The sequence below is a fragment of the Ranitomeya variabilis genome, chromosome 6, assembly GCF_051348905.1.
Source record: "Ranitomeya variabilis isolate aRanVar5 chromosome 6, aRanVar5.hap1, whole genome shotgun sequence".
NCBI classification, from domain to species: Eukaryota; Metazoa; Chordata; class Amphibia; order Anura; family Dendrobatidae; genus Ranitomeya; species Ranitomeya variabilis.
This window is the reverse complement of record NC_135237.1, coordinates 12,227,097-12,245,929: the sequence shown is the minus strand read 5'-3', so window position 1 is coordinate 12,245,929 and position 18,833 is coordinate 12,227,097. Positions and strand designations below refer to the sequence as shown.

Below are 18,833 nucleotides of genomic sequence, written 5' to 3'. Positions count from 1 at the left end.
GGGGGGGCTCAGCAGCTCTATAGATAATGGAGAGAGCAGAGGCCAGAGCATGCACAACTCTGCTTCATCCAGGACAAGTCTGCAGACCCCTGTGCTCAGAATCTCTGGGGGCTCAGCAGCTCTATAGATAATGGAGAGAGCAGAGGCCAGAGCATGCACAACTCTGCTCCATCCAGGACAAGTCTGCAGACCCCTGTGCTCAGAATCTCTGGGGGGCTCAGCAGCTCTATAGATAATGGAGAGAGCAGAGGGCAGAGCATGCACAACTCTGCTCCATCCAGGACAAGTCTGCAGACCCCTGTTCTCAGAATCTCTGGGGGGCTCAGCAGCTCTATAGATAATGGAGAGAGAAGAGGCTGAGCATGCACAACTCTGCTTCATCCAGGACAAGTCTGCAGACCCCTGTTCTCAGAATCTCTGGGGGGGGGGCTCAGCAGCTCTATAGATAATGGAGAGAGCAGACGCCAGAGCATGCACAACTCTGCTTCATCCAGGACAAGTCTGCAGACCCCTGTTCTCAGAATCTCTGGGGGGGGCTCAGCAGCTCTATAGATAATGGAGAGAGCAGACGCCAGAGCATGCACAACTCTGCTTCATCCAGGACAAGTCTGCAGACCCCTGTTCTCAGAATCTCTGGGGGGGGCTCAGCAGCTCTATAGATAATGGAGAGAGCAGACGCCAGAGCATGCACAACTCTGCTCCATTCAGGACAAGTCTGCAGACCCCTGTTCTCAGAATCTCTGGGGGCTCAGCAGCTCTATAGATAATGGAGAGAGCAGAGGCCAGAGCATGCACAACTCTGCTTCATCCAGGACAAGTCTGCAGACCCCTGTGCTCAGAATCTCTGGGGGCTCAGCAGCTCTATAGATAATGGAGAGAGCAGAGGCCAGAGCATGCACAACTCTGCTCCATCCAGGACAAGTCTGCAGACCCCTGTGCTCAGAATCTCTGGGGGGCTCAGCAGCTCTATAGATAATGGAGAGAGCAGAGGGCAGAGCATGCACAACTCTGCTCCATCCAGGACAAGTCTGCAGACCCCTGTTCTCAGAATCTCTGGGGGCTCAGCAGCTCTATAGATAATGGAGAGAGAAGAGGCCGAGCATGCACAACTCTGCTCCATACAGGATGAGTCTGCAGACCCCTGTTCCCAGAATCTCTGGAGGGCTCAGCAGCTCTATAGATAATGGAGAGAGCAGAGGGCAGAGCATGCACAACTCTGCTCCATCCAGGACAAGTCTGCAGACCCCTGTGCTCAGAATCTCTGGGGGGCTCAGCAGCTCTATAGATAATGGAGAGAGCAGAGGGCAGAGCATGCACAACTCTGCTCCATCCAGGACAAGTCTGCAGACCCCTGTTCTCAGAATCTCTGGGGGGCTCAGCAGCTCTATAGATAATGGAGAGAGAAGAGGCCGAGCATGCACAACTCTGCTCCATACAGGATGAGTCTGCAGACCCCTGTTCCCAGAATCTCTGGAGGGCTCAGCAGCTCTATAGATAATGGAGAGAGCAGAGGGCAGAGCATGCACAACTCTGCTCCATCCAGGACAAGTCTGCAGACCCCTGTGCTCAGAATCTCTGGGGGGCTCAGCAGCTCTATAGATAATGGAGAGAGCAGACGCCAGAGCATGCACAACTCTGCTCCATTCAGGATGAGTCTGTAGACCCCTGTGCTCAGAATCTCTGGGGGGCTCAGCAGCTCTATAGATAATGGAGAGAGCAGACGCCAGAGCATGCACAACTCTGCTCCATTCAGGATGAGTCTGTAGACCCCTGTTCTCAGAATCTCTGGGGGGCTCAGCAGCTCTATAGATAATGGAGAGAGCAGAGGCCGAGCATGCACAACTCTGCTCCGTACAGGACGAGTCTGCAAACCCCTGTTCTCAGAATCTCTGGGGGGCTCAGCAGCTCTATAGATAATGGAGAAAGTAGAGGCCGAGCATGCACCACTCTGCTCCATTCAGGGCATGACTGCAGACCCCTGTTCTCAGAATCTCTGGGGGGCCCAGTGGTCGAATCACCAGTGATCAGCAAGTTATCCCCCATCCATTATTCGGTGAATAACCCTTTAAAGAGCCAGATTCATTTTCTTATCCTTTACAATTAAAGTATCATACATGAATCGAAAACAAATATGTTCACACATATATACACATATATCGTAAGTACAAGCATACACACACACGTATACACACACTATACACATATACATACAAACATACCATACACACACATACCATACATACACACACATACCATACATACACACACATAAACTGTACATACATGTACCATACATACATACACACATACATACACTTATACCGTGCATACATACATACGCATATACATATACAGTACAGACATACACACAAATTTACATACACACACATAGATACATGTACACATATAAAAACACATACAAACACATACATACACACATAGATACACTGTACATTCATACACACATGTCTATATACAAATACATACATACTAATCTATGATATCAGGTGTTCAGATGAGCCCTGGAGGAGGTCGGCCTCATAATTCCAAGATCAGCTAGATAGGGCTGCAGACCCCACTGTGGGGGATGGGGACACAGCAGAGAGGACTGACATTTGCTCCCTTCTGCTGCTGCAGCCATGCTGTCCAACGCAGTGAGCCTCCTTTCCCTGACCTCTTCTCTGTGAGATGCTGCTGGGAATAGAACAGTGGAGGGAGCAGAAGACCCCTGTAAGTCCTGCTCTTCCTCCACTGTTGTCGCCTGTGTCCTGTGTGGCCCGGACCCCCTGTAAGTCCTGATCTTTCACCACTGTTGTAACCAGTGTGCGGTGGAGCCCGGACCCCCTGTAAGTCCTGCTCTTCCTCCACTGTTGTATCCAGTGTGCGGTGTGGCCCGGACCCCTATAAGTCCTGCTCTTTCTCCACTGTTGTACCCAGTGCGCGGTGCAGCCCGGACCCCCTGTAAGCCCTGCTCTTCCTCCACTGTTGTCTCCAGTGTGCTGTGTGGCCCGGACCCCCTGTAAGTCCTGCTCTTCCTCCGCTGTTCTCCCCTGTGTGCTGTGTGGCCCGGACCCCCTGTAAGTCCTGCTCTTCCTCCGCTGTTGTCCCTTTTGTGCTGTGTGGCTCGGACCCCCTGTAAGTCCTGCTCTTCCCCCGCTGTTGTCCCTTTTGTGCTGTGTGGCTCGGACCCCCTGTAAGTCCTGCTCTTCCTCCGCTGTTCTCCCCTGTGTGCTGTGTGGCCCGGACCCCCTGTAAGTCCTGCTCTTCCTCCGCTGTTGTCCCTTTTGTGCTGTGTGGCTCGGACCCCCTGTAAGTCCTGCTCTTCCTCCACTGTTGTCCCCTTTGTGCGGTGCAGCCCGGGCCCCTGACTACAGGTGAGCACTCACAATTGCGACATGCCGTGCAGGAGGACAGAGACGGCAGCCAGTGAGTGCTCTCATCAGTCTGGTGGGGAAAGCATTCATTGGCCAGCGTCTCTCCCTGCATGACACGCCCCCTTTTTGAACTCCTGCATTTTGTTGCGCACCGCTCTCTCCCTAGCTTTTGGTACCCACTTGATTATAGGAGGGAGTGAGAGGTACCCAGTGCTGCATAACACCGGGCCCTTCTCACTCCCAAGAATAATCTTGACTGAGTGGCCCCAAAGTAGCTGCATGGTCTGCTGCTATGGACAGTATGCCCCTGCCTGGAAAGACCCCCTCCACCTCCGGGCCCCGCTGCAATTGGACCGGCTTCATCGGTGTTATGTCTGCCCCTGATCTCCACAGAGATTAAAGCTTCACTTCAGACTAGTAGTTCTGTGAGAGACTGTTTGTGTAAGAATACAAGGAGAGAACAGTGGAAAGGTCATCATTGTAGGCGTTTACTACAGGCCACCTAGGCAAGCTGAAGATATGGATGAACTCTATGCATCATATGGCCAATTTATAAAAAAAATATGACGTAGTGATCATGGGAGATTTCAACTATCCAGATATTTGTTGGGAATCTCTCTCGGGCAAAAGTACTGGGTCTAGAAAATTCTCATCTTCTCTTGCTGACAACTTCATCTTCCAAAAGGTAGAAGAGAAAACAAGAGGATCTGCCATCTTGGACCCAATTCTTTCCAACAGGAAGGAAATAGTTGAGGAGGTAATAGTGGCTGGGACCCTAGGATGCAGCGGTTATGCTGTCATAGAATTTTGGATTACTAGATTACTAGTGAAGGAAGACCTGTGAGGACTCAGACTTTGAGGTTGCACTTCAAAAGGCAGATTTTAAGGGACTGAGGAAGAGGGTAGGAAAGGTCCAAAGACTGGATGTTCTCAAGGACAGAAATGTCCACAAGAAGGATGGAAGATTTTTGAAAAATGACAATCTCAAAGCACAATCGTTAACAATCTCTAAAAGAGGGAAGAATACGAAGCATTTAAGGAAACCAGGATGGATGAACACAGAACTTAAACACATGTTAAAAAGTAAGAATGAAATGTATAACAAATGGAAAGAGGGAGGCATATCTAAAGAAGAATATAATGTTGTCTGCAGAACCTGCAGGGCACGAATCAGATTATCTAAGGCGGACAATGAATTAAGGCTTGCAAGACATGTCAAAAGCAATAAGAAAGGATTTTTGGGGGTATGTAAAAAGTAAAGTCAAACATGCGATAGGATTTTTACAGGATGAAAAGTGTGAAGTGGTAAAAAATGATGTTGAGAAGGCCGAAATTGTAAATTCCTATTTTGCATTTGCTTTCTCTCAGAAAGTAATTGTAACATCAACTGATCTTCAGGGTGCCATCAAAGGAATAAAAGTATCCACACTATCAATAAACAGAGAGATGGTGAGGGTACACTGAGCTAATTTACATGAATTTACATCTGCTGGTCCAGATGAATTACATCCTAGGGGACTATGAAAATTGTCTCTTCAGAGAGGAACTTAACTTAGTTATGTGACAAGGCTCGTTAAAGGGTCGACACTGACTTTTAGGATTGGTACTTCCAATAGGTGGCACTAGAGTTCTAGTCCTCTTCCTGTCTGAAGAGACAATTTGCATATTTCCCAGAGGAGCATTGCGGCTTTAAGTCTCCTCATCTCAGCATGCTATACATGTCACTCTCCGCATGGAAAAATTACACTTCTTAGATCCCTCTCATATAGCCAAACCAGATCTCACACTTTGCACTGACAAGGGGCAGTACCCTGAAACACAGTGTCTGCAAATTGAGATTCTGGTTTGGCTTTTATCCTAAGTTATGTAACAAGGCCCGTTAAAGGGTTGACATTGACTTTTAGGATTGCTACTTCCAATAGGTGGTACTAGAGTTCTAGTCCCCTTCCTTTCTGACAATTTGCGCATTTCCCAGAGGACCTTTCTGGCTTTAACCCCTTCACCCCAAAGCCTGTTTTCACCTAAGTGACACGGCCAATTTTTTACAATTCTGACCACTGTCACTTTATGAGGTCATAACTCTGAAACGCTTCAACGGATCCTGGTGATTCTGAGATTGTTTTTTCGTGACATATTGTACTTCATGTTAGTGGTAACATTTCTTCGATATTACTTGCCATTATTTATGAAAAAAATGGAAATATGGCAAAAAATTTTAAAATTTTGCAATTTTCAAACTTTGTATTTTATGCCCTTAAATCAGAGAGATATGTCACAAATAAATAACATTTCCAACATGTCTACTTTACATCAGCACAATTTTGGAAACATAATTTTTTTTTGTTAGGGAGTTATAAGGGTTAAAAGTTGACCAGCGATTTCTCATTTTTGCAACAAAATTTGCAAAACCATTTTTTTTACAGACCACCTCACACTTGAAGTGACTTTGAGGGGTCTATATGACAGAAAATGCCCAAAAGTGACACCATTCTAAAAACTGCACCCCTCAAGGTACTCAAAACCACATTCAAAAAGTTTATTAACCCTTCAGGTGCTTCACAGGAATTTTTGGAATGTTTAAAAAAAATTGAACATTTTACTTTTTTTTCACAAAATTTTTACTTCAGATCCAATTTGTTTTATTTTACCAAGGGTAACAGGAGAAATTGGACCAAAAAAGTTGTTGTACAATTTGTCCTGAGTACGCCGATACCCCACATGTTGGGGTAAACCATTGATTGGGCACATGGCAGAGCTCGGAAGGGAAGGAGCGCCATTTGACTTTTCAATGCAAAATTGGCTGGAATTGAGATCGGAACCCATGTCGTGTTTGGAGAGCCCCTGATGTGCCTAAACAGTGGAAACCCCCACAAGTGACAGCATTTTGGAAAGTAGACCCTCTAAGGAACTAATCTAGATGTGTGGTGAGCACTTTGAACCTCCAAGTGCTTCACAGAAGTTTATAATGTAGAGCCGTAAAAAAAAATTAATATTAATTTTCACAAAAAATGATCTTTTTGCCCCAAATTTTTTATTTTCCCAAGGGTAGCAGGATAAATTGGACCCCAAAAGTTGTTGTGCAATTTGTCCTGAGTACGCTGATACTTCATATATGGGGATAAACCACTGTTTGGGCGCATGGCAGAGCTCGGAAGGGAAGGAGCGCCATTTGACTTTTCAATGCAAAATTGGCTGGAATTGAGATCGGAACCCATGTCGTGTTTGGAGAGCCCCTGACGTGCCTAAACAGTGGAAACCCCCACAAGTGACACCATTTTGGAAAGTAGACCCTCTAAGGAACTAATCTAGATGTGTGGTGAGCACTTTGAACCTCCAAGTGCTTCACAGAAGTTTATAATGTAGAGCCGTAAAAAAAAATTAATATTAATTTTCACAAAAAATGATCTTTTTGCCCCAAATTTTTTATTTTTCCAAGGGTAGCAGGATAAATTGGACCACAAAAGTTGTTGTGCTATTTGTCCTGAGTACGCTGATACTTCATATATGGGGATAAACCACTGTTTGGGCGCATGGCAGAGCTCGGAAGGGAAGGAGCGCCATTTGACTTTTCAATGCAAAATTGGCTGGAATTGAGATCGGAACCCATGTCGTGTTTGGAGAGCCCCTGACATGCCTAAACAGTGGAAACCCCCACAAGTGACACCATTTTGGAAAGAAGACCCCCTAAGGAACTTATCTAGATGTGTGGTGAGCACTTTTAACCCCCAGTTGTTTCACTAAAGTTTAGAATGTAGCGCTGTGAAAATTAAAAAATCATTTTTTTCTTTCCACAAAATGATGTTTTAGCCCGCAATTTTTTTTTCCCCAAGGGTAACAGGAGAAATTGGACCACAAAAGTTATTGTCCAATTTGTCCTGAGTATGCGGATACCCCATACATTGGGGGGAACCACTGTTTGGGCACACGGCAGAGCTCGGAAGGGAAGGAGCACCGTTTGAAATGCAGACTTAGATGGATTGGTCTGCAGGTGTCATGTTGCATTTGCAGAGCCCCTGATGTACCTAAACAGTAGAAACCCCCCTCAAGTGACCCCATATTGGAAACTAGACCCCCCCAGGGAACTTATCTAGATGTGTTGTGAGAATTTTGAACCAACAAGTGTTTCACTACAGTTTATCACGCAGAGCCGTGGCACTGAAATTCGTGGCACTGAAATACGTGGCACTGAAATTCGTGGCACTGAAATTCGTGGCACTGAAATTCGTGGCACTGAAATACGTGGCACTGAAAGACGTGGCACTGAAATTCGTGGCACTGAAAGACGTGGCACTGAAATATCGTGGCACTGAAATTCGTGGCACTGAAATACGTGGCACTGAAATTCGTGGCACTGAAATTCGTGGCACTGAAATTCGTGGCACTGAAAGACGTGGCACTGAAATTCGTGGCACTGAAAGACGTGGCACTGAAATTCGTGGCACTGAAATTCGTGGCACTGAAATACGTGGCACTATGACTGTCAGAAAATGTTCATTAAACGGTTAGGGGTGAGTTTAGGGGTAGGGTTAGGGTTAGGGTTTGGATCCCTTTATCACCTTGATGGTGGTGGGTGACTTTTCAGTGTGTGTTCTGGTTTTTTTCTATAAAAACGCATGCGTTTTTAACGCAAACAAACGCGTTGAGATCGGACGCCATGTCGCGTTTGGAGAGCCCCTGATGTGCCTAAACAGTGAAAACTTTTGTGAAAACTTTTTTTGTGAAAACTCTTTTGTGAAAACTTTTTTTGTGCCGACGGTCCACCATTTCCGACTGCGCATGCACGGCTGGAACTCCGTCCCCACCTCCCCGCACCTCACAATGGGGCAGCGGATGCGTGGAAAAACAGCATCCGCTGCCCCCGTTGTGCGGCGCTTGCACAGTATGCGTCGGTACGTCGGGCCGACGCAGCGCGACGGCCCAGTACCGACGCTAGTGTGAAAGTAACCTAACGGGAAAATGGAAATAAATATATTTTTTACAATTTTATTATTTTTCCCTAACTAAGGGGGTGATGAAGGGGGGTTTGATTTACTTTTATAGCGTTTTTTGGCGGATTTTTATGGTTGGCAGCCGTCACACACTAAAAGACGCTTTTTATTGCAAAAAATAGTTTTTGCATCACCACATTTTGAGAGCTAGAATTTTTCCATATTTTGGTCCACAGAGTCATGTGAGATCTTGTTTTTTGCGGGACGAGTTGACGTTTTTATTGGTACCATTTTCGGGTACATGACATTTTTTGATCGCTTTTTATTCCGATTTTTGGGAGGCGGAATGAACAAAAACCAGCAATTCCTGAAATTCTTTTAGGGGGGTGTTTATACCGTTCCGCGTTTGGTAAAAAGGATAAAGCAGTTTTATTCTTCGGGTCAGTACGATTACAGCGATACCTCATTTATGTAATTTTTTTATGTTTTGGCGCTTTTACACAATAAAAACTATTTTATAGAAAAAATAATTGTTTTTGCATCGCTTTATTCTGAGGACTATAACTTTTTTATTTTTCTGCTGATGATGCTGTTTGGCGGCTTTTTTTTTGCGGGACAAGATGACATTTTCAGCGGTACCATGGTTATTTATATCCGTCTTTTTGATCGCGTGTTATTCCACTTTTTGTTTGGCGGTATGAGAATAAAGCGTTGTTTTTTGCCTCTTTTTTTTTTTTTTTTTTTTTTTTTTACGGTGTTCACTGAAGGGGTTAACTAGTGAGATATAGTTTTATAGGTGGGGTCGTTACGGACGCGGCGATACTAAATATGTGTACTTTTATTGTTTTGTTTTTTTTATTTAGATAAAGAAATTTATTTATGGGAATAATATTTTTTTTTTTCTTTATTTTAGGAATTTATTTTTTATTTATTTTTTTTACACATGTGGAAAATTTTTTTTTTTACTTTTTTACTTTGTCCCAGGGGGGGACATCTCAGATCGGTGATCTGACAGTGTGCACAGCACTCTGTCAGATCACCGATGTGACAGGCACTGTGCAGAGGCTTGCCGGCGCCTGCTATGAGGAATTCTCTGCAGACGCCGGCAAGCAGGGTCATCTGATGACCCGGAAGGAGTCCCGCGGCCATCTTGGATCCGGGGACTCCTTCCAGGTCACCGGAGCAGCGCGATCTCATCGCGCTGCTCCGGTGGGAGAGCGCAGGGAGCCCCCGTCCCTGCGCTATCCCCCTCTATGCCGCTGTCACTATTGACAGCGGCATCAGAGGGGTTAAATGCCCGCGATCGGCGATAGCGCCGATCGTGGGCATTGCTGCGGGGTGTCAGCTGTCATATACAGCTGACACCCGCACCCGATCACCGCGGCGCTCAGCGTGAGACCGCGGTGATCGAGCCGCCGTACTAGTACTGCGGCTGGCACTAATGCAGTGCCGGCAGCGCAGTACTAGTACGGCGCATGTCGCGAAGGGGTTAAGTCTTCTCAACACGGCATGCTTAACATGTCACTCTCAGCAAGGAGAAATAATATTTCTTGTATCCTAGGGGACTGAAAGAGGAAATTGCAGAACCACTAGCCAGAATCTTTGAGAAATCCTGGAGAACAGGATAACTCACAGAACATTGGAGAAGGGTAAATGTTGTCCCTATCTTCCAAAAAGAAAAGAAGATGGAGCCAGAAAATTGCAGGCCAGTGAGACTTTCTTCTATGCCAGGAAAGATCTTTGTACAAACTATTAAACAGCATTTATGTAAGCACTTGGATAAGAATACAGTAAGAAACTAGAACAAGCATGAGTATGTAGCAAACAAGTAATGCCAGACTGATCTAATTTCCTTCAATGATGGAATCACAGACTGTGTGGATCAGGGAAATCAGGAAAAAGAAAATTGAAGCAAACTTAATGCTCCTATCCTAGTATATATGGTCCCCTCATCCCCATCCTGATACACATGGCCCCTCATCCCTATCCTGGTATGCATGGCCCCCTCATCCCTACCCTGGTATGCATGGCTCCCTTATCCCCATCCTGGAATGCATGGCTCTCTCATCCCCATCCTGGTATGCATGGCTCTCTCATCCCCATCCTGGTATGCATGCCCCACTTAACCCTATCCTGGCATGCATGGCCCCCTCATCCCTACTCTGGTTTGTATGGCTCCTTCATCCCTATCCTGGTATGCATGGCCCCCTCATCCCTACCCTGGTATGCATGGCTCCCTTATCCCCATCCTGGAATGCATGGCTCTCTCATCCCCATCCTGGTATGCATGGCTCTCTCATCCCCATCCTGGTATGCATGCCCCACTTAACCCTATCCTGGCATGCATGGTCCCCCTCATCCCTACTCTGGTTTGTATGGCTCCTTCATCCCTATCCTGGTATGCATGGCTCCCTCATCCCTATCCTGGAATGCAGGGTCCCAACTCATCTTAGTATGCATGGCCCCATCTCTATCCTGGTATACAGGGCCCCATTGTTAACCTGGTATGACTGGCCCCCATCCAGGTATGCATGTCCCCATCCTTATGATTGACCACCACCCCATCCTAGTATGCACGGCCCCATCAGAAAGCATTAAAAAAACAAACCATTACACTTACCTTCACAACGTGCCCTCGCAGCGTCCTGTTCCGATGCCAGCAACTGCTTTATGCTTGTAAGCAGCACATGGCAAGGACGTCATGCGCTGCTCGCAAGCTGAAGGGCAGCTGCTGGAATACTCAATGCTCTGCACGCCGGGACTGTGTGCACGCAAAGCAGTGAGTATTCATTGCTCTTCAGTAGTGAGCACAGTGTCAGCTGGAGACTTGTTGCTGCAGCTGGCGGTCACATGTACCGATACTTAGGAGAAACTAAAATTCATGGAATGGGGTCAATATTCATGTCTCTTAAGTAGCGGCACACGTGATTGCCGGCCGCAACAGGAAGTCTCCCGCTGACACTGTGCTTACTAGAGAGCAATGAATACTCACTGCTTTGAGTGCACACAATCCCGGCGTGCAGAGCATTGAGTATTCCTTCAGCTTGCCATGCACTGCTTACAAGCATAAAACAGCTGCTGGAATCGGAACAGTACGCTGCGAGGGAGCGCCGGAAAGGTAAGTATAATGTTTCTTTTCAATGTTTTCTGATGGGGTCATGTGAGAGACTCCCTAATTATATCTTGTGGAAGGTGCTGTGGTCGGAGGAGACAAAAATTGAACTTTTTTGCCACCAAAGTAAATGCTATGTCTGGCGTTAAAACAACATGGCTCATCATGGCACGACACGCAGCACTGTGGCTCAGTGGTTAGTACTGCATCCTTGCAGCGCTGGGGTCCTGGGTTCAAATCCCACCAAGGACAACATCTGCAAGGAGTTTGTATGTTCTCTCTGTGTTTGTGTGGGTTTCCTCCCACATTCCAAAGACATACTGATAGGGAATTTAGATTGTGAGCCCCATCGGGGACAGTGCCGGTAATGTCTGAAAAGTGCTGTGGAATTAATGGTGCTATATAAATGAGTAAAAATGAGTAAAATACATAAATAAATCACCTCAAGAACACCATCCCCATAGTGAAACATGGTAGTAGGATTATCATGCTGAGGGGATGTTTTTTGGCAACAAGGACAGGGAAAATGATCCGAGTTGAGAGGAAGATGGATGGTGCAAAATACAGGGATATTCTTGAGCAAAATCTGTTGTAGGCTGTCAGTGATTTGAGACTGGGACAGAGGTTCACCTTCCAACAAGACAATGACCCATAGCACACTGCTAAAGCAACACACGAGTGGTGTAAGGGGAAATATGTAAATGTTTTGGAGTGGCCTACTCAAAGCCCCGACCTTAATCCAATGGAGAATCTGAGGTCAGACATGAAAATCGATGTTCATCTGAGTAAACCATCTAACTTGAAGGACCTGGAGCAGTTTTGTCTTGAGGAATGGGCAAAAATCCCAGTGGCAAGATGTGGAAATCTCATAGAGACTTATCCAAAGCGACATGTAGCTGTAATTGCCACAAAAGGAGGCTCTACAAAATACTGACTTTAGGGGGTGAATAGTTTTGCACACTGAAGTTTTCAGTTATTTTGTCCTATTTGTTGTTTGCTTCACAAAATAAAAGAAAACTGAATGTTCACAGTTGTCGGCATGTTCTGTACATGAACTGATGCAAACAAGTGAAATTCCAGATTGTGAGGTAACAAAACACAAAAAATGTCAGCGGGGTGGGGGGCAGTGGGAGCTGGTAGAATATTTTCACAAGCAACTGTATATAGAGAATAATACAGATACTAAGAATTACACCCAGTATACAGGATAGGAGAAGGATTTCTGTACATATTATATACACTATATACAGTTGTCAGAGTCCTGTGTGTATATATGTGGGGGGCTACGGCAGTGACAGGCAGAGATATTTACAAGATCGTTATGTGGTGCCCCCATATACAAGGGAAGGGACACGAGACATTTGTCAGGGTCTTGGGGACAATTTTTGGGATGTTTTTCCTCCTGTCTCCAGATACAACTCTCCCCCTCCAGCTCTCCCCAGTACTAGAGATGTCTGCCCGCTGCTTCTTCCCTCCCTTATAGAAAACATGCCCATGTGTATGGGGGTCTGGAGAAATTCCCCCACCTTAACCCTTTAGCTGCCGCCCTGCTGAATTCTACTAATTCCCTCACATCGGTCTGTTTCCTCCTACTGTGATGTTATCTCCAATAAATCTCAGCAAACACTATAGACCCCCATCCCCCGCCATGTGAGGTTTGGTGTCCTGCCACATACAGTAACAGAGGAGGGTGCAGCCACATAAAAAAGAAGGACTCCGCGGTTACAATATGTCATGAGCACGAATAAGTCCTCACCCCACTCTTCATATATTACTCACAATCCCAGGAGCCAACAACTAAGGAGGTGAAGGATGGGGAATTACCTGGATGGCAGACAGCGGGGTCCTGGAGAGGCTGCTTAGTGCTGGAGGACGGCAGACAGCGGGGTCCTGGAGAGGCTGCTTAGTGCTGGAGGATGGCAGACAGCGGGGTCCTGGAGAGGCTGCTTAGTGCTGGAGGACGGCAGACAGCGGGGTCCTGGAGAGGCTGCTTAGTGCTGGAGGACGGCAGACAGCGGGGTCCTGGAGAGGCTGCTTAGTGCTGGAGGACGGCAGACAGCGGGGTCCTGGAGAGGCTGATTAGTGCTGGAGGACGGCAGACAGCGGGGTCCTGGAGAGGCTGCTTAGTGCTGGAGGACTGCAGACAGCAGGGTCCTGGAGAGGCTGCTTAGTGCTGGAGGACGGCAGACAGCGGGGTCCTGGAGAGGCTGCTTAGTGCAGGAGGACGGCAGACAGCGGGGTCCTGGAGAGGCTGCTTAGTGCTGGAGGACGGCAGACAGAGGGGTCCTGGAGAGGCTGCTTAGTGCTGGAGGACGGCAGACAGCGGGGTCCTGGAGAGGCTGCTTAGTGCTGGAGGACGGCAGACAGAGGGGTCCTGGAGAGGCTGCTTAGTGCTGGAGGACGGCAGACAGCGGAGTCCTGGAGAGGCTGCTTAGTGCTGGAGGACGGCAGACAGCGGGGTCCTGGAGAGGCTGCTTAGTGCTGGAGGACGGCAGACAGCGGGGTCCCGGAGAGGCTGCTTAGTGCTGGAGGACGGCAGACAGCGGGGTCCTGGAGAGGCTGCTTAGTGCTGGAGGACAGCAGACAGCGGGGTCCTGGAGAGGCTGCTTAGTGCTGGAGGACGGCAGACAGCGGGGTCCTGGAGAGGCTGCTTAGTGCTGGAGGACGGCAGACAGCGGGGACCTGGAGAGGCTGCTTAGTGCTGGAGGTCGGCAGATAGAGGGGTCCTGGAGAGGCTGCTTAGTGCTGGAGGACGGCAGACAGCGGGGTCCTGGAGAGGCTGCTTAGTGCTGGAGGACGGCAGACAGAGGGGTCCTGGAGAGGCTGCTTAGTGCTGGAGGACAGCAGACAGCGGGGTCCTGGAGAGGCTGCTTAGTGCTGGAGGACAGCAGACAGCGGGGTCCTGGAGAGGCTGCTTAGTGCTGGAGGTCGGCAGATAGAGGGGTCCTGGAGAGGCTGCTTAGTGCTGGAGGACGGCAGACAGCGGGGTCCTGGAGAGGCTGCTTAGTGCTGGAGGACGGCAGACAGTGGGGTCCTGGAGAGGCTGCTTAGAGCTGGAGGACGGCAGACAGCGGGGTCCTGGAGAGGCTGCTTAGTGCTGGAGGACGGCAGACAGAGGGGTCCTGGAGAGGCTGCTTAGTGCTGGAGGACGGCAGACAGAGGGGTCCTGGAGAGGCTGCTTAGTGCTGGAGGACGGCATACAGAGGGGTCCTGGAGAGGCTGCTTAGTGCTGGAGGACGGCAGACAGCGGGGTCCTGGAGAGTCTGCTTAGTGCTGGAGGACAGCAGACAGAGGGGTCCTGGAGAGGCTGCTTAGTGCTGGAGGACGGCAGACAGAGGGGTCCTGGAGAGGCTGCTTAGTGCTGGAGGACGGCAGACAGAGGGGTCCTGGAGAGGCTGCTTAGTGCTGGAGGACGGCAGACAGCGGGGTCCTGGAGAGGCTGCTTAGTGCTGGAGGACGGCAGACAGAGGGGTCCTGGAGAGGCTGCTTAGTGCTGGAGGACGGCAGACAGAGGGGTCCTGGAGAGGCTGCTTAGTGCTGGAGGACGGCAGACAGCGGGGTCCTGGAGAGGCTGCTTAGTGCTGGAGGACGGCAGACAGAGGGGTCCTGGAGAGGCTGCTTAGTGCTGGAGGACAGCAGACAGCGGGGTCCTGGAGAGGCTGCTTAGTGCTGGAGGTCGGCAGATAGAGGGGTCCTGGAGAGGCTGCTTAGTGCTGGAGGTCGGCAGATAGAGGGGTCCTGGAGAGGCTGCTTAGTGCTGGAGGACGGCATACAGAGGGGTCCTGGAGAGGCTGCTTAGTGCTGGAGGACGGCAGACAGCGGGGTCCTGGAGAGGCTGCTTAGTGCTGGAGGACGGCAGACAGAGGGGTCCTGGAGAGGCTGCTTAGAGCTGGAGGACGGCAGACAGCGGGGTCCTGGAGAGGCTGCTTAGTGCTGGAGGACGGCAGACAGAGGGGTCCTGGAGAGGCTGCTTAGTGCTGGAGGACGGCAGACAGAGGGGTCCTGGAGAGGCTGCTTAGTGCTGGAGGACGGCAGACAGAGGGGTCCTGGAGAGGCTGCTTAGTGCTGGAGGACGGCAGACAGCGGGGTCCTGGAGAGGCTGCTTAGTGCTGGAGGACGGCAGACAGAGGGGTCCTGGAGAGGCTGCTTAGTGCTGGAGGACGGCAGACAGCGGGGTCCTGGAGAGGCTGCTTAGTGCTGGAGGACGGCAGACAGCGAGGTCCTGGAGAGGCTGCTTAGTGCTGGAGGATGGCAGACAGCGGGGTCCTGGAGAGGCTGCTTAGTGCTGGAGGACGGCAGACAGCGGGGTCCTGGAGAGGCTGCTTAGTGCTGGAGGACGGCAGACAGAGGGGTCCTGGAGAGGCTGCTTAGTGCTGGAGGACGGCAGACAGCGGGGTCCTGGAGAGGCTGCTTAGTGCTGGAGGATGGCAGACAGCGGCACTGACTGCTCCAGAGTCCAGAGAAACCTCCTGAAGATTGGGGGGACGCTCCTCTTCTTGATTGACTCCTGACAGCTGCACAGGACTGAGGACATAAGGAGTCACCTGACAGCCATTGAGGATGATGAGGGTGAGAGTGCAGCTGTCTGGAGCCATCAGGAGGGGGCAGGGAGGATATTGTCAGCTTTGTGCAGGCGAAGATAAATTAGGAGAGAAAGAACTTCTGTAATATGGGAACCCCCCAAGCAGAGGTCACCAGCCCCTCAGTACTATAGAGAGCGTCTCCAGTAGTGATGAGTGAACTCGAACTGCAAAGTTCAGGAATCATACCAAACACCTAGTGTCCGGTACTAAACCCCAAACACAAACTTTTTACCAGATGTCCTGTTTGCAGCTCAGCCAATCAACAAGCTTTTAGGCTATGTGCCCACGTTGCGGATTCGTGTGCGGATTTTTCCACACCGTTCTTGAAAAATCCGCAGATAAAACGCACTGCGTTTTACCTGTGGACTAACCGTGGATTTACCGCGGATTTCCTTAATTTTTTTTGCGGATTTCCCCTGCGGATTCCTATTAAGGAACAGGTGTAAAACGATGAGGAATCCGTACAAAGAATTGACATGTTGCGGAAAATACAACGCACCGTTTCAGCGCGTTTTTTTCCGCAGCATGGGCACTGCGGATTTGGTTTTCCATAAGTTTACATGGTACTATACAACGTATGGAAAACTGCAGTGTCAAATCCGCAACGTGTGCACATACCCTTAAGCTGTGGGCACTTCCGGAGCCATCACATCCATACCAAGTCCTGGCATGGCTGTGATTAGCCAGCACACAATGTGACCCAGCCTGCATAAATGACGGATCACGTAGGCCGCCACTATTTCTGCTTAGCTTAGGAATAGGACACAGCTGGAGTGAGGGACAGTTAGGCTATGTGCACACTTTGCGGATTCCACTGCGGATTTTTCCGCAGCGGAATTCCAAAATCCGCAGAGAAAACTCTTTGCGGTTTTTACTGCGGATTTTTTGCGTTTGTTCCTGCGTTTTCTTCTGCGGATTTTCATCTGCATTTTCCTATTGGAGCAGGTGAAAATCCGCAGAAAAGAAGTGACATGTTGCGGAATGGAATTGGAGCGCCCCCACACCGCCGCAGGGCCGAGGGGTACCCGGAGCCGGGCCTCTGGGTCTCAGTCCTGGGGTTGTCACGGTGGCTAGACCCGGTCCGTGGCCCTGTCTGTCAGTGGGGTCGTCCGGTGCAATAAGTCGTGTTGTAACGGTGCAGTTGTGGGGTGCAGGTCGCGATAAATAACAAGGACACCAGGTTGCAGTCTCTTTACCTCTTTACTGGAGATCTCTGAGTCCTCAGTCCAGAACACGGTTCACCAGGCTACGCAAGTCCGGCCGGTCCAATGGCACCTCCAGAGTCCTCCTCTCAGGTGGAAATCTGTGCCTTCCTTCTAGCGCTATGTGTTGTAGTCCTTCCCTGCTGTGCTCACGGAAAGTGACCCCACAACGGTTGTGTCTGTTTCTTAAGTTCCCTCACAACTCGATTTGATGTTCCTCTGTATTCCACCCCTCCCTGTATTCAGGTTGGAATGGCACCCGTTTGTCAGGTAGGCCTGGAGTTCTTCCGGGACCCTAGAGACGCCCCTCTCCCGCAATTGCCCCCCAAGACTTCATAGGTGATATGTGGTAGACAGCCCACCTGAGACCGACTGTCCTGCCGCTGTTTGGAGTATGGCTTGAAGCTGTATTCTAATCCACTCCCTCGGCGTTCCGGCCACCGGTATTGCGCCTCAGCAGGGTGCTGCCTCTTTCAACAAAACCCCTGCTGGTATTCTCCTATTGCTTGATCTCGTTTCTCACTCAGCACAATCTGCTTCGCTTCTAGTCCTTTCTTGGGCACCGCCGCTAAGCTGAGCAGGCACGGTCCCGTTACGTTCTTTCAATGCCAAGCCTCTGCCAGGATCCCACCCCTGGCAGAGACCCTACAGTCTCTCCCTTCGCAACACCCTCTGCCACAGGGTGTTGCTCTGTTCAATCCCGTCAGCGTTCTCTCTAACTTCCTGCCTGACCCCCAGTTTACCCACTATGGTGGGGAGTGGCCTAATGAATAGCACCCTTAGCTCCCCCCGGAGGCCCTGCTGTGAAACATATTGGTGTCTGTGATACCTGATTGGAGGAACTCCTTCAGTGCCATCGAACGTACCATGGCTCCCCTTAGTGGCAGAGCCACAGTACTGCAACGACCAGGACTCTGGGGCGCTGCACTCCCCCCTGGTTAAACACAGTACTCCGGGACTGGGAAGAAAAACAACAATACAGATTAGTAAACAGACATACAATTTTGTTGAGTGCAAAACAATAAGTATACTTAAACAGGCTTCCCTTGGTGGGAGGTGAGGACACTTTTAACGTTACAAACATAGTCAACATTATAAATTACAGGCTATACATAACTCCTGTTACCCAACCGGGTATTCTACTTAGTGCAAATTCTGGAACAATAAATTAACATTGCCTTTAAGAAACATACACTCTTAGTTTACCAAAGGCCTTCCTATAATCACATTACAGGGTAGGGTAACTTCACATTCTCCTACTTTGAACCTGCAGGACCGCCTGTCCCTATGGCACCAGACCTACTGCCTCTCCTTTCTTTTACAGGACCGCCCCGTTCAGCCAGGGCCTACTGCCTTTCGCTACTATACATAGTATAGACATAACATTCCTTTCGTTTAAAGAACTCTGAGCCAGCTCTACTCGGCTCCTTTAAGGACTCACTCTCTAACCCCTACGGGTTCGCTTTCTGTCCTTAGTAACAAAGTAACTTTCTATGGGGACGCAGGGTTTACCTTCTATCCTCACCTTCATCATTACTTCTTTACTTTCAACTATGCAGATCTCTACTTCTACCCCTGCGGGCTCTCTGCATCTTTTCCTTTCACAAAACATTATTTTCAGATTTCACAATTCA

At 49.2% G+C, this 18,833-nt stretch overlaps 1 protein-coding gene across 3 annotated transcripts in view; it reads right to left on the bottom strand.

Moving 5' to 3' along the window:
• LOC143781301 (uncharacterized) overlaps nt 1-18,833 on the bottom strand; it is a 618,193-nt gene that overhangs the window by 155,784 nt on the left and 443,576 nt on the right. The window contains exon 1 of one of the 3 annotated variants that reach the window (XM_077267833.1): nt 13,239-14,561. The exons of the other annotated variants lie outside the window; for them this stretch is intronic. The gene's annotated coding sequence lies outside the window, so the exon portion shown is untranslated. Of the gene's footprint in view, nt 1-13,238; nt 14,562-18,833 lie in introns of those variants that run through there. 3 annotated transcript variants of the gene reach the window in all.